Raw genomic sequence first — 17,366 nt, forward strand, 5'->3', positions numbered from 1 at the left:
CAAACCAATTGAGGAAAAACCTGCTCCAGTACCTGGGAATTCTGATGTGCAATCAAGATATCATCCATCTTTTAATGGCGATGTGCTTATGAAATGGCTTCCTACACCACTGGTTGCTTTTGAAGCAAGAAAAGCAAGGGTGTAGCTGGGATAATTTCCCCAATCTTTGTTCCATCAGACAATATATTCAGTCCAATGTTTCAATGTTTAGTTTCCCTGGGTAAGTTTTCCATAACTTGATAACTTCTTCTGAGAAGAATTTTCCTTTATTTTCCCCCATTTCCATGTATCTTTGCACCCTGAAGTAACTGTATCATCTATTGTGCTTTTGTAGCTGACACAAAGCATTCTATTTTGGTAACATTTAAGATGTTCTTTGTATGCTATGACATAGTTTGGCAATTTTGGCAAAGAAAAGGAAAGCATTCACTAATATATTATCTTTGCAAATAGGTACAATGTGCTAGCTTTGCATAATGCTACCTGGAATCAAAAGGCTTAATTTACAGAATGAATGACTACATAATGCAGTCTTTAAATATAGAGGGGAAAAGCCTTCTAAAAATGAAAAGCAACTTAGGCATTATTTTTTTCTTTCCTTTTTTTCTTTTTGCATAATTTTTTAGAAGCTTTCTTAGACTCATCTTTCTTTCTCAGTGTAATTGTGTCTATAGACTGCCACTTGAATTTCTTGTGCCCTGAGCACCAATCTCTCCTGATCAGAGAGAGTGGTTGGGAGTAAAGACTGGAATGCTAGTCTGACTTCAAAATAAGAGAAATGTGGTAGGACTCCAACAGTCCTAGATAGGTAGCTGGACACTGGTGGCTCACCCAGCAAACTAAACTGGTACCAGGACATGAACATATGTTATAGTCCTTGGAGTGGATGCTTCTGCTGTTGGACACTTTCTGTGCAGGAGCACAACAATCTCTTTGGTCAGGCCACCTCTGCTCTTCACTTTTGAAGAAAACAAATGAGCAAAGAAACAAACAAACAAAAAGCTGTTTGTCAAGGTGTGTGTGGGGGGATTATAAATGCTTACATATGTTTGAAGGATTTAGTAAAAATAGAGCATTGCTGTTAATAAGGAAACTTCCTGATGTTCATGAGATTTCATTTGTAGAACAATACAAGTGAAATTATTCAATACTTGATTGTTAGGGTTAATTTTGATTTAACATTTTTAGTTCTAACCACTCAAAGTTTACTGTTAGAATACAAAATGAGACCCTAAAGTTGTAATTTGTTAATTCATTTTATGAGAATGAAAGCATAACAAGTGTCATATTTCCCAATAGACCATGTCATTCTCATGGGAATTGTGGTATACACACACACACACACAAACACACACACACACACACACACACACACACATGCATAGGCACAGGCACACACTCAAACACACACACAATCAAACATGTTTTAGATATCTTTATATAGTTTGTAAGTAGGAAAGAGGTAAGTCATTCATAATATTTAATTTCTAAATTATGTTTGACCTCAAAAACCAGGTATGGTTAAAGCTATAAGCAAAATTTACTGGAATAAGATGAATTCTTTTTCATTATATGAAAAAAGGTATATTTGTGTTAACTAATTGTGATTACTTTATATTTATTATGTGTCTGATTAAGTACTAGAAATTTTATATGTAAAGACTCAATTATTTTAAGAATTAAGTGAAATGTCTTCTGAATTATCCCCATTTTGTAGGTAACAAGACCAATGATCAAATAGTCTGAAATGTTAGAACTTTGTTGGGCTTAAGAACATACTATGGACATCACACTATAGCACACTATATACCAGTGGCTAGTGGGCCTATCGGATGGCAGATACCTTTTATGTAACTGATTTTAGAAAGTATGTCAGGCTATCTACATAGTAGATACAGTGTGAAGGAGGCAGAAGTACTAAAACCCTATACACTTTATTTACTCATATTTCTTTCACACTACCAATATCTTCAAAAGTACATTAAACAATGTAGATACTTGGGCAAGCACGATCTTCAATAAGTAAGTGTGCTTGCCACCAAGCCTGGTGACCTGATTTTGATTCCCAAGACGCGCATGACAGAAGCAGAAAACTCATACCTACAAGCCGTCCTCTAGCCTTCCTCGGCTCACTCACTTCCCTGCCCTCACATCCCTGCATACACACAACAAATAAATGCAATAAAAATCCAAACCAACACCAGCAAAGTATGCGCTATCCCCTGGGTCAATGGTGGTGAGCAAAGATCCCAGCAGAGCCTCCTCAGTGCCTCCTACTGGAGGGATTGTCTTATTACTTTTTAGGCTCCACCTCTTAGTTCCACACGTGATTAAAAACAAAAGGGATGTATGCATTCTATAAATATGAATCCCTGTACCAAACAGCAGCAGCAGCAACAACAGCAAAGGATTCAAAGGACAGACAAACACTGCAAAGAGTTTGCTTCTGTCTAAATGTACTGATCTCTCTAAGTCTAAAATACTAGGTCTCTAGAGGGAATAAAATAAGATCAGTTTCTCCTCGGTTCGCCCTCTTCACCCTTTGATCCTCCCTTGCTGCTAGCCAGGCTTTTTTTATTTTCCTTTTCTTTCTTTTTATTTATTTATTTACCCTTGTGTTAAATACTTCATATCAACTTGGTTTTACTTCTGTGGTGGTGTTTGTTTTCCCTAGAGTAGAAAACAATAGAAATTCCAACTGAGTGTTCAATTTTTTTTGGGCATGCAACAAATAGCTATTTCATTTTTTTTATTCCTCAAGCCTCCTACATCTTCACCTTAGTTCATAATCGAACTGAACATTTCATTGAGCGAACAGAAGCAACTAGACGAAGTTGCCCTGTTTGTACAGGTCTGCCAGTCGGCAGGTCAGGGTTCAAAAGTGCTTGGCATCCTTTCTATCTTTCCTGCTATTACAGAACAGCCACTAAGGAGATAAAAATTCACCCTCTTGCATAGTTTAAGACAATTTTAATTACCTCTCTGATTTCTGGAACCCTTTATTTCTCCCACATTCAGACTCTTCCTTTCAGCCCATCTCTAGACAAAGTAGCATTAGAAGTACAATTTCAAAATGAAGGAAAGGAGGAGAGAAAGGGAAGGGAACGAGGGAGGGAGGGAGGGAGGGACAGAGGGAAAAAGGAAAAAAGAAAAGAAAAAGAAGGCAAGTCACATGACTCCATTTTTGTTCTCTTGGAAGAAAAAGATAGAAAGAACTTGTCCCCTACTTACCTCTCCCAGTTCTTCGTGCATTTTTTTCCACACTCACTGCTCTTCTCTCCATTAATATTTCAAAGATTCCACTACTGCCACAGCATCCATTGGTACCCATGGAGAACACTTGACTTCTGAAATGTCAACATCCCGTTTCCTCTCATTCTGCTCACATCAGCTTGTCATCTCCTTGAAGAGGCTTTTAAGACCTCTTTAGATGAAACCTTGTAGTTATTATCTTACAAGTTCTCATACCACTGAATGTAGTGGTTCAGAATATGAACCGTCATATGTTTTCTTTGAGGGATTCAGGAAAAGGTTGGTTGTATATTATAAATTGCAATCTGTCTGTCTTCACTGTAGTCATAAGAGTCCCTACCGCAGGCAATGAATTCCAAGATGGCTGTCTTCTGATGGATCTGTGCAACAGACTGTGTATCTTCATAGTTTTCCCCAGAGCAAACAATATAAATGATCAAACAGAGACACTGTTCAAGAAGTTAACTAATTGCTCACCATATTTTACCAAAGAATCATTAAGAATGAAAGAAGTCTACAAAAGAAAGTGAATATTGGGAGGAGATGTACCCTTGGGACTTGGCCATCACTAGCTCCAACACCAGCCTCAGCCTCTCTTTATCTCCTGTGTTTACATTAATATTTAAAAATTTGGAATATTCATTCCTCATATTTTATTTATGTCTTTGTTATTTCATTGTTTGTCATCTCACATAAATGTAACCCAAATTCATTCAATGAATTGACTTTATACTCTACCAAGTACCGAGATAACACATGGATAAGACAGGTCTGTCTTCAAAGGGGACATAGAATGTTTATTAGAGAAAAGTATGAACGAAAATAATAAAACCACAATATTATAAATACTAGTTTAAAAGATATTTCTCCAGACATGGGAAAGGATTATGTCCTTGGACAGAATATTCTGCCAGAGCCTAACAAATACAGAGGCTGATTCTCACAGCCAACCATTGGACTAAGCACAGGGTCCCCGATGGAGGAGTTATTTGAAGGGCTGAAGGAGCTGAAGGGGTTTGCAACCCCATAGAAAAAACAACATCAACCAACCATATGCCCCAGAACTCCCAGTGACTAAACCAGCAACCAAAGAGTACACATGGAGGGACCCATCGTTCCAGATGTGTATGTAGCAGAGGATGACCTTATTGGACATCAATGGGAGGAGAGGCCCTTGGTCCTGAGAAGGCTCAATGCCCCAGTGTAGGGGAATGCCAGGGGAGGTGGGGAGGTGGGAGTGGGTGGGTTGGTGAGCAGTGGAAGGGGGGTGGGATAGGGGAGTTTGGGATGGGAAATGAGGAAAGGGGATAACATTTGAAATGTAAATAAATAAAATATCTAATAAAAATTTTTAAAAAGAAAGACTTCTGAGAAGAGAGTTTGCATTCTACAAAGTTCAAGAGCAAATCCAGCTACAAACAGCTAATTATTGTACCCTTTCAAGCACGGAGCACATAAGGAGGGAATGTTGAGAAATAAGGCTGGGAAAAACCTCGAAAAGATTCCAAATGAGTTTGCATACTATGCCAGCAACATGATTGCTGTGCTTGGATTACAGGAAACAGAATAAGAACAGTGAGCCTGGCACAAAGAATACCAGTGTAGAGCATTGTCTTACTTAAAATCATGCTAGATGTTGTAAGAGGTTATTTTAGAATTCACTGGTCCACCAAAGTAGGAATTGTTTTATCTCATGTAAAGTAAAATATGTATTTATACTTGGTGAATTCATTTTTATAATTCAACAATTCAAGATAAGGCTAAATTCTCTCTCTCTCTCTTTCTCTCTCTTTCTCTCTCTCTCTCTCTCACACACACACACACACACAGACACACACAAATAACACATGCCTTTGTATGTTTTGTATGTATTTGTGAATGTGTGGTGTATAGATGTATGCATACATATGTATGTACATGTGGAAGCTAGAAGTTGGTTTTAGCTCATCATAGTTGATTTCTATGTAAACACCATGACCAAGAACAGCCTGGGGAAGAATGGTTTTATCTGACTTACACTTCACAACAGTCCTTCTTTAAGAGATGTCAGGGCAGGAACTCAATAGGGACCTAGAAATATGCACTGAGTCCATGACCAAGAAGTAGCACTTTTTATGTCTTGCTCCCATGACTCACTCTGCTACTTTTAATACAACCCAGAAGTTGCTTTGGGATGGCATCACTTTCAGTGGGTTATACCTTTTCAAATCAATCGTTAATCAAGAAAATGTCCCACAGACATACCTACAGGCCAATAGGATGGAAGTATTTGTTTAATTCAAGTTCCCTTTGCTCAGAGGACTCCAATTTCTGTTGAGTTGATAAAAACCTTACCAACACAGATTTTTTTTATCATTGTTAATGTTTTCTAATTTGTGCTTGTTCATTTTTTTTGAAAGGAAGTATTTCACTGAAACTGGAATGCAAATGACTGGGTAGACAGGCTAGCCTGTAAACTCTGGGGGTTTTCTTGTCTCTGCCACCCAGTGCTAGGATTGCAAGCATGTGCTACTCTGCTCTGTTTTTACTCAGGAAATAGGGATCCAAATGAAGGTCTTCATGTTTTCCAGCAAGCACTTTACACACTGAACCAACTCCCCAGCCTACTCCCTTGGGCTTTGACTCAGGTTTCATTTATTGCATGTTAAGTTTTGTTAAAATTTTCTCCATTTTGAAAAAGATTTTGAGGAAGTCTGCTTCATTTAGCATTGTGATACAACAAAGGAATGAGTCTTGATGGACAGTCATTCCAACTCTTTTTGGGGAAAGACTGATGGAATCAGAGCAAAATTTCCTAGATTCTCTTGCAGCTACAATCAGGTACAATTTAGTTTCAATTCAAGCATGCTAATATAAGCATGTAATTAGCAACCTAGTCAATGGCAAGTATAAAATACAAAATGCATACTACTAATAAATCATTTTACTGATGTTACTGGCAGAAGTGGCTGTTCTGAACCAAACAGTTACATAAATAGTCTCATTATACAGAAACATTTCTGATTATAGTAGAGGTAATAACTTCTGGTGCTTCAATTCTTTGGGGTTTGGGTGTTGTTTTAGAATCCAGTCTTAGATTACTATCTTTTCTCAGGTCTCTCAGTGGCTGATAGTCTCTGATAGCTTTGGATAGATTAAGAGTTCTTAAATTTTTTCTGCTTCCAACCTTTTCCACTATTGAAATAGTTTTTATGTATGTATATATATATATATATATATATATATATATATATATATATATATATGTCTGTGTGTATATATGTCATTTGTGTGTAGAGGCCATAAAGTCTAGAAGAGTGTGTTGAATCCCAGAACTACAGTTAAATAGGCAATTTTGAACCACCCAATATGAGTGTTGGGAAAAGAACTTTGAATCCTTTGAAAAGGCATCAAGTGTTCTTTAATGCTGAGCCATGTCTTCAGGTCCCCATTTAAAGAATTTGATGTGACTGAAGGCATACAGGTATATAAAAAAGAAATGTATAAAGGTTTACTGATCAAAAATCATAAAGAAAACTGTTTTAGATCAGTTTTTGATTTACATATAATTTCCTGTGTGGTAAAGGTGAAAGAAAATCAACATGCTGCTGAGTCGGCTATGCTTGCTTACTTAGGTATAAAGAATTGACTCTTAACTGATTATTTGATACTGTAGCACACAGATCATCTTCAGTAATTTTCAGAGTTGATCAATATTTTTATTTTAAGACAGTCAAAGCTAAGAGCACCACTTTACATAAACACCTAGTATCAAGCAGGTAAATGTGTAGGACTATTTCAGAAATTATTTGAAATTTTGCCTAATACTTGAAGTCGAAACCTATTGAGTACTTTCTTCTCATCTCCTTGTTCTCCTTATTTAATGATTTTTTTTAATTAAACCCATCAGTAACCCAAAAAACAATTTTCTAAAATTAAGCATCCTAAAACAGTACAGTCAAAAGTTACTATAGTATGCACCTTGCATGCTAAGGAATAAGCAGAAAAATCTTCACTGTCCATGTTTTCCATGATTCAGCCACAAAATGTTTGTAAGAGCAGAAAAGTTTACATATGAGAAAACATTGTAATTCATAATATACAATCCTATGGAATATGGGTTGAGATTCTTCAGAGGGTACCATGGTGACATGTGCACTGTGATGTAGTAGAGAGCACACATGTCATATGCTGAGAACCAAGGGTGGAAGAAAGACAGAAAATGTGACATAAATCAATGCTACCAGACATATGTCAGAGTCAGCCCAAGTTTAATTTTCATTTGTGGTCATGATGCATTCGGAAACCATTTACTGTTCCCATATTTTGAACTCCTGCAATCAGTTATTAGATTCCTGTGGGGTCCCAACTCACACATTAAGAACATTCCTAATAGCTCTCCTTCTGCCATCCTTAGCTAGAATGGACTAGTTGTCTGTGTCTTTAAACTTGTATTAGTTAAAACTGCCAAAACAATGCCCAAAAAGCCTCATGTGAATTAATATTTTCACCTTGTTAATAAATTGCTCTAGGTAAATATCTACCTTAAGTTTAACAATAGTGTTAATAATAATAATAGACAAGAACTCTCATCCTCTTCATTCTCTGTGTTGTGAAATTTTGATGTTTCCTGGGACTCATTCAGTACAGATGTTCTTCACCATAGCAGAATCAACATCATCAAGGAAGGATGTGATTGACCAAGCCACTCCTCCTACCTCTGCAGAACAGTTGTAATCTCGACCTCAAACCCTTTGCCATTCTTTCTTGTTGTTGGTCTTTCTCTTCCTTAACTCACAGTACTGTCTTTTTTATCCATTAATAAAATCTAAAGGAAAGTCACAGTAAAGATTTGTTCTGAAATGTCAGGACTTCGAACCTCAGTGACTGCAAGCCATCAGGAGAATCTATATGGTCACAGAGTAATAAAAATGGGAACCAACATTTGAATTTTAGATGTTATTGCATTTTCAGGAAGACAGATGGGAAGGAAGTGCTCTAAAGAAACTACATATATGTTGAAGATTCTTCAGAGTGATTGACTGGAGCTTCCTGAACGTGAGCAGTATGTTACAGACCGAGAGACAAAATCACATTGGGCTCTATCTTTAGTCCTTTTGTTAGGAATTCACCACCAACCTTTGTATCTTACCTAACATCTTTGGGAGTATTAAGAAGTCTTTTTATAACTGTATTACTGAGCAGATCACTGCCTTCTACTGACTCTAAATCCAAAAGTATTACGTTGTACCATGGTACCTGAAACCCATGGAAGAGATTTCTCTCTGCCCACTATACCCACCAACATATTTGGTACATGCACTGATGTATAGCTTTCTTTTGTTCTATGAGAGTAAACATTCTTGTAATAGTAAACCATGTCATTCAGAGTAATGTGGATGTGTGTTCCTTGGCCATGCCCTCTCATATTTAGCTTGGCATAAACTCTCTCTTATTCACTTTGGTGTGACAACTGTGCTTGCATTGCAAGCCATGATCAGAGAGTAAAATGTAAGAAACAAAGCAGGGCTATTTTTAAATCCAATTTTCAATCCCTACGTCTTTCTCTTTCCTATCCATTAACAAAGTGCTCTAGAAATATCTGAGAAGTCCCCTGTGCACGTGTGCCTGCAGGAGATCAGGCTATGTGAAAGAGTTAAGCAGTAACACCTGGTGTATTGCTTTCCCGGAATGACTGTTTAATGTACCATGCAGAAAAGGACATGCCTCCTTGTTTCCGCCCAGTGGGATAGCTGTTTCTAGTTTGGGTTCCGTCTACCAAAGAGACCTTAAACCCCTTGCTCCCATAGCCACAGCATGCATGAGGTAGGCAGACAAAGACTTTTAGAGATGAAATGACAGAGAATAGTAGCATCATGCGGCTCTAGCCAGCATTTGGTAGAGCATGAGAGAGGAGAGTAAAATCTCACACAGAATGCAATTGATAAAGACTCTGCACTTAAAGACTGCTTTGAAGGTTCACATCATAAAACACTAGTGTAACAGGCGAGGGGTAAAATGACTGGAGAGGCAAGGCTTTAATTCCTCTTAGTGAGCAGAGTACCAGCTGCTTGCCTGTTTAGGCAGAGGTAAAAAAGCTACCATAGAGCTGATCTCTACTCTGCAGTCACACAGCTATGCAGATGTGGGGAATAAAGTCTCTCTTAACTGAACAGGCCTCCAGTTGGACTTAGCAAGCTGAACCTAACTCTTAGTAACTAGAGCTCTAGAAATAGGTGCCCCAATTTGTGTAAGGAACTCTTAGTAAATGAAGAAAGTAAAATCTCTGCAACTTTTCCTTTAGATTACAAATTAACAGAAGGCATGTAGTGGGAAGTAGCAGTCGTGACAGAATTCTGCTGACATTCGAGGCTCCTAGGAGAACTTCATGGGGGAATGAAGAAAGTAAATGACTGAGTTGGATTCAGTGGTATTTACTGAGAGAAGGCAACACTTACCATGGCTTTGGCTATAGGAAAGGAACAAGCCATGATCTGGAGTTCTTTCACAGAGTAGTAGACATAAAGATTGAACCTCTTAATATACTATCACTAAAGAACCAATAACAGTCATCAAAAAAAACTCCTTTGGTAAAGAAGATTTGTAGTTCACCCTTTTTCCTGGGGGCTGTTGGTCACTGGCCCACAAGGATAAGCAGGCAGAGTTAAAGGACAGATTGACACACTTCCTGGATCAGCTTCAGAGAGGCAGCTCAATTTCATTTGGGGTGAATCAAGGGCTATATATATTTTTGGGAAGGAGGCAGGTATTTTCCAGATATCACCGGAAAGAGTTTAGGGTATGGAAAAATACCTCATTTACATGGAGAAGCATTTCCAGAATTCCAGGTGCTTGCTTGACAGGCTGTTATTGGGAGAAAGGAAGCTGAACCTGTGATATCACTAAGACTACAAGACATTTTTCAGATAGAAGGCATGGGGGTTCAGGCTCCCCAGACAAGGTCAGAAAGGAGAAGCCCTGCTGGCAAAGAGTCTTCTATTTTATGACAGTTCAAAGGAGCTATCTGAACATGATAGACTGTGACCTTAATTAGCAGAGTTTCCCCATAAAGATTCAATGATGGGAAAATGACTCAGCAAAAAAATTGTTTCCTATGCAAGTGTGAGGACTTGAGTTTAAATTACTTGGACCAATGTTTAAAAAGGTAGACATAGTAGTATGTATCTGTAATCCCAGAATTCCTATTAAGAGATGAAAGGAAAAGACAAAAGGATGTCAAGAGCCAACCATTAAGCACAAAAACCAACAAAGAGATTCCTGCCTCCAAAAAGTTGGAAGTGAGGACCTATGCCCAGTGTTGTCCTCTGAACTTTACATACACAAGGATAGCAAGCACACACATACTATATACACAAAACAAGTTTAAACAAATAAACCCTTTAAAGGAGAAAGAAAGAAAAGATTCAATTAAATAATTATTCTCTGAGACTCTTTCTCACTGGTATCTCAGAAGCAACACTGAGCTATGGTAACCCCAGTTGAACCACACATGTTCAATGTCTTCGCAGCATAGTGTGTACTTGTATATAGACTCCTCAAGCTTATGTTGTTAAAATGTAACAAGAAAGGAAGATACTAATGAAGAAGTAATATTTGTAATCTAGAGTCTAGACCCAGAGGAAATATTGAGGACATTTGCTACAGTGGCATGCCCATTATTTTGTATTGTAATAATGCAGTCAGAGTTTAGGACACAATGCTGTGATACACAGACATGATAATGATATAGCTTGTAATGGCTCTTTGAAACCATGCTTCTATGTAACCCCTCTCTACAGCCTGAGTGTGAGACTTTGATTTCTTTAAACAATGGAACATAGAATAAATAAAATGTCATTCCTATGATGATACTATGTTACATAAGACTTGGTCTTCATAAATTAGAGAGTTTCTCCTTGCTAGTTGATGAAGGAAGCAGCCCATGATTTAAGAAGTCTACACCGTAAGGAATTGAAGGTTACCACAGTGACAATGAGTGTCCTCTCTGAAAGCATTTTTCAGACAACAGCCAGAAAAGTCCATGTCAGACATACAGCTACAGCACAAGGAGTCCTGTTCATGAGTTCAATTACCTTCCAAGTGAATTCTTCCCCACTCATGTCTCAAAATGGAAGCACAGTCAAGCAGCTATTTTGACTGTGGTGTCCTTAAGTCCAGTACAGAGACCTTAAGTTAAGCCTTGTCCAGACACTTGACTTATAGAAAACTATAAAAATATAAACACAAGATATTAAAGCTTTGATTTACAAGTACTATTGTGCATATAAATAGATTGAAAAGACTGAGACAATTCTTGATGGAATCCAAAAATTAGCTCTATAACATGAGATATATTTGAGTATTCTTGTAGCAAAGAAAACACAGCTCCACAAGTAATAAATGACAGATGAATGTCTACATAAAGGAATTGCAGTATAGGATCTGCTTAACTAATTTTCAGAAAAAAATATAGTAAACCTGAAGTGTGTGCTATGCCTACATACCTACACATTACCAGCCATGAATTGAACATGGTAGAAACTATTATGTGTATAATAATAGGTGATTAATTTGAAATAATCAGCCTAGTATTGAGGAAGCCTACAGGGTACACTACTGGAGGTGAACTTTAGGAACTATGTATTCTCTAGTACTTACGAGTACTTTATAGACAATATCCAGAAAAGGCAACATTGTCTATAGAACTTCAAAGAAGAAAAAATAGCCTGACATACTAGACACATACTTTTCTATGCAATCTTTATGTGGCCAAGCATATAGAGTTTCATTACATCACTTTAGTAATCTGCCACTGTCTGTTACAATAATTTACTTTGTGCTCCTCATCCCTACACTTGCCATTCCATCTTCTAAGATCATCTTCAGGACTTTTTGAGAACAAGCTTGAAATTTTTGTTCTTATGAACACCCTCAGTCTTAATTACTTCTGAGATTTAATAAATCTCTAGCAAAATGACTTCTCCCCAACTGTCTCCTTTCCCTTTAAAGACTAAACAAACAGAAGAACATTAGACTGGGATCAGAAGGAGCAGGCTTGCACACTTTAGCATTTGTTCCTGTTAATGTAGGCAAAAACCTCACAATGAAAGCTAAGAACATAAAATGTGGAGGCCTTGTAGAGTGTAAAGGGGAAATGAGCACATAAAGTTCATCCAAGTAGACTATCTTTTCACTATATTTCTGAACTTATACAATTCTATAATCTGAGACCTTATGGAATGGCTAAGATCTTACCACTAACACTAAGAGTCTTGTACTCATACTGACAATATCAGGTATGAAACAACACTCACTCACACAAATTATAGTAGTTCTGTCTGAATATACTATAGGTTGATGCTGTGAGGAGAGCAAGAAAGAGGAGTGCAATATTAACAGAAGTAGTGGTGCTGAAGATGGGGAGATTAGACAGAAAGTTGTGGAACTGAAGAGTGGAAGAGAAAGACAAACATGCAACCTTATAATATCTGTCTTGTTGCCAGGTTTCTCCTTAGCCTTTGACCTCTTAGGCTGACCCCCATAAACAGATGTTGCATATCATTTGGGATTCAGATTTTTTGTAATAGACATCCCTACTATCTCATTATGGAGAGGATGTCTTTAATTTTCTTGGTTTTAGGTTGATTTCTTTTTGGTTTTATCAACCTGGATCTTTGATAATTTTTTTTTCTGAATTTATTTTCTCCCAAAGGAAACATTGTCTTTCAAGGTGATTCGGTTTTACAAGGCTGTACAGATTTTGTGGAATTATTGGTTTAAATGGACTTTATGGGCTTACCCTGGGAACCTGGATACCATTTGTAACATTTCTGTAGGGAAAATGCAGTTCAAATTCTAAACTACCAGATGCAGAAAAGCTCATTAGTAAACCAGTAATGTCCTTTCTTTTCTTTGCTTCTTCCCTGTCTGTGAAAGAAGCAACCACACTGGTATGAACTGCATTTTTAAACTACATTCTTTTATCAGTTGGAATGCTTTTGTCTGTATGTAATAGAAGACCCTGCTAAATGCATCTTAAACAATGAGGACATTTATTATGACATTCAAGAAGTCCAGAGAGAAGCAGATCTAAGAACTGTCTCGGCTGCTTAAGAATGCTTTAAAGTACCTGAGCTCTTACTAACCTTAGACTTCACCATGCTCGAATGTCACTGGTCCTCCTCATCCTGAGCTGCTCAGCAGCAGCACCTGGATGCATAAAATCTTCATACCATCCAAAGACAAGACATGAATAGGGACTGAGGTGTTTTCTCCCTGAGCATATTTCTTTTATAAGAAGGAGACTTTTCCCAGAGGTCCTTGGCCAGCACTCAGTCAAATCCAGACTCTGTAAGAATCCCTAATGACAGCAGGATGAGGTTATAACTGAAACATTTCATCTTTAATTCCTCAGGCTAGGAGGGACTCATCTATGCAGAGCACACTTTCCCCAGACATGAACAAAATTAGGTTTCAATTAGGAAGCGAGAAGAAGAGAAGCCTGTTTGCTGGGATGTAACCAATAGCATATGTCACAATGTAATTTTACCCCCCTTTTTTATTTCCTCTTGCTGGAGAGGTGTGCTGTAGCCCAGTAACATATGGCACTGGGAGACAAAGATGAGACTCTAATGGGACTCAAAACACATTAACAAAACACATGCTGCATGACAAAGCTACAGTTGTGCCGCAAGTGTGATTCTGTGACATTATATTCCTGACTAGACAGGATAAATAGTGTGATGCCCATTTGGATGGTAGACTGATTTATTGAGCTTAAAGACATAAGCTCAGAAAGCTCCCCGAAAGCTTGCTGGTGCTAACAGTACTCATGTTTCATTGACCTATGTCCAATGAGCCTGCAGATAAGCCATGTGGAATTCTCATACCAACAAGAATGTTAGTTAATACGCATTCACTATACATTAAAATTGTAGAAGCTGTTAAAAAATTAGTGACTCAGAAAATCTTTATCCAGAGACTATTAACAATACTTTCCTCAAAGCAATATCCTCTGAATTAAAGCCAAGCATGATGGGGAAAAAACCCACCAAGAGTACCTTTGACTTTTCAATAATATTCCCAGATATTATATTCAAAAGAAATCATTATTCCTTTTGTAAAGCTCATACCTTATCATAAGGTTGTATAAAAATAGCTTACAACCTTGAAAACATAACTTAAAACACCTTCTTTGTCTCAACAGAATATAACAACCCCTGCCAAAGACCCATTAAAGGAAACTTGTGTTCCAGAACCAATTCAACTGAAGTAATCAGACATAGGCAGGGCCACAGCTAAACTCAATTATCCATCTCTAAAACAAAGCCATGCCATTTAAATGCATAGAACTAAAATCTCAACAGATTTCTAGAATGGGACTGGGGCAAAGGAAGCACTTGCCAAGCAAGCGTTAGTACTTGAGTTTGGAGCCTTAGCTCCCACTGTCAGCTTGACAGGGAAGAGTCTCCCCAGGAGACAAGCCTCTATAACTAGATTAGGTTAGCCTCAGGACATGCCTGTGAGGCGCAGTCTAGATCACATGTGCCCCAGGACAGTCCTAAGTAGATTAAACACTTTCTCTGAAGGCAGCACTATTCTATGGGCTGAAGAGAAAGCCAGCTGAGTGCTAGCACCCACGGTTCCTGTAGGTAGATGCCACGTGACCAGCTGCCTCAAGATTCTGTAGCCTCAGCTTCTCTAATGGGCAGGATCCTGGAAATGTGAGCCAGACAAAACTTACTGTTCCTTCCTTCCTTCCTTCCTTCCTTCCTTCCTTCCTTCCTTCCTTCCTTCCTTCCTTCCTTCCTTCCTTCCTTTTCTTCCTCTCCTCCCTTTCTTTTCCTTTCTTTTCTTTTTTCTTTGCTTTTCTTTCCTTTCCTTTCCTTTTTTTTTTCTTTTTGAGACAGGGTCTCTAGCTGTCCTGGAACTCACTTTGAAGACCAGACTGGCATCAAGTTCCCAGAGATCTACTTGCCTCAGTGGGTGCCAAGATGCCCAGCTCTTTCCTTTTCTGTATTTCTTTCTTTCCTTCTTTCTTTCTTCCTTCCTTTCTTTCTTTCTTTCTGTCTTTCTTTCTTTCTCTCTCTCTCACCCTCTCTCCCTCTCTTCCTTCCTTCATTTCTTTTTCTTTCTTTCTTTCTTTCTTTCTTTCTTTCTTTCTTTCTTTCCTTCTTTCTTTCTTTCTTTCTCCCTTTCTTCCTACTTTTCTTAAGTTTTTTTGGTCAGAGATTTGCTTTTTGTTTGTTTGTTTTTGTTTTTAGTGGGTTTTTGGTTTTGGTTTTGTTCTTTTTAGCAATGACAAAACTAACTAATGTAATACCCAACATTTGATCTGGGCACACAAGTGGACACAATGACCTGTTTATTCCAGAATGCACAAACAGGAGCACATGCACAAATCTTCTAGAAAGTTTCCTGGGATAGGCTGTGATCTATAGAAGAAAGGACAGTGATTCTGTAGCTACTATGCTTAGAACTTAACAACAAGGCCCTGGTCTGAGGGAGCTTACATCCCCGGTATCATTTCCCTTCCCTTTGAATGCAATGGAGTCAGGTTAACTGCTTGTTATTATGTCTTTCTTTGACTTATCCCTCTTGTACGAAGTCAGGGCAATGAGGGCTATTATAATAGTATGTTTTCCCAAAACATCAGTTAGAGTGGAAGTAAAAACATTGGGAGAAATGGTATTCATACTTCAGAGGCTAGACACAAGTGTCTCTCAAAATGAAGAAAACAGCTACAAAAAGTACACAATGTTTCATTTTCTTTTTCATAAAGCCAAAGGAAAAGCAGGTAATAAAGAGCAGAAAACAGATCACACTTGCACTGGAAAGAAACATTTTTAACTATATTTAAAGTTGACCTATTAATTTGCCTTGCTTTGTTACAGTGAGTAAAAGAACCTTAAAATTAGAAATTAATAATATTGAACTACACATACTTACATCCTATCAGTTGGGACCCCTAATCACTCTACTCTTTAATGGAATAAATTGCACTGCATTGACCTAAAAACTTATATTATGACTAAAGAATCATTAATTACTTAATAAGTGTCCAGCTCTAGGTTTGGATCTGTTCATGGAATCAAGGACTTGAAAAAAAATACAAGGCTTGTTTCAAGGAGTTTGTAACAGAGTTCAGGAGATGATTATTATCTTTGAACAGTAGAGCGCAGTGTAGATGGAATGCAAATTAAATGCTAAACTCACATGCAACCTTAAATGTCTACAATGCATACATTTTTAATATGTTATTCCTCATCTGCTTTCCTCTTACGACACTCTGGATGTGCAGTTTCTCTCCATTACCTTGGCAATTGATCTTTTTAATGTGGGCAAAGCACCAGGCCTAATGCAGTGTAGATTTTCTCCAAAGCTGGTATTTGTGACAGGTCCTGCCTGTCATTATAAAGCCTCACATAAAATTACACTAAAGCCCTCCTAAGCTTTCTATAATGTGGAAAACATTCTGCTAGGTGCAATATTGTTTAGAATTACTTCTGAGAAAAGAATAGACACTGGTAAAGTTGAAGAGCTAATTGGGCTTTGCACAGGTCTGTGACTAATATTGGAAGGCTTGTGCATACCCAGAGGCTCCCAGGGAAATAACAAAAGGTTTTCCATAACATGCAAAGCAAGAGTTGAAGCAAGGTTTTGGCATACTTTGCTCATTAACCGAATTTACCTTCATTGTCTGGAATTGTTTTGTTTTATGTGAAACTTTGTTTTCAAAATTATATCTGTTTAATTAAAATTCAGTAAATACTTATGCATATTTGGAGAATAGATAGAAGTGACTTGTAATCCTAGAAAAATAAAAAGTAAACCATAACATTTAGAATCTGAGAAAAAAGTAGATTTCAATTTATATATTTCTATCATGATTTCAATTTTCATTCATGAATTAGAGTTATCTAAAAATAGGCATTACTGACTTACTTTTATGACAGATGTAAACTGTAATGCAAAACCATAACAAATATTCTACAAAACAGAAATTTAAAATGTTTTCAAAAAGAGTCTTTCCTCCCCACCCCCCGTAAACAGGAACTTATAGATGCATAACACACTTTGATTTAACCACCCTTTTATGCCATTGATTGACTTAGGGATGTGGGAAATGTTTTGAA

The sequence above is a fragment of the Mastomys coucha genome, unplaced genomic scaffold (assembly GCF_008632895.1).
Source record: "Mastomys coucha isolate ucsf_1 unplaced genomic scaffold, UCSF_Mcou_1 pScaffold12, whole genome shotgun sequence".
Taxonomy (NCBI): Eukaryota; Metazoa; Chordata; class Mammalia; order Rodentia; family Muridae; genus Mastomys; species Mastomys coucha.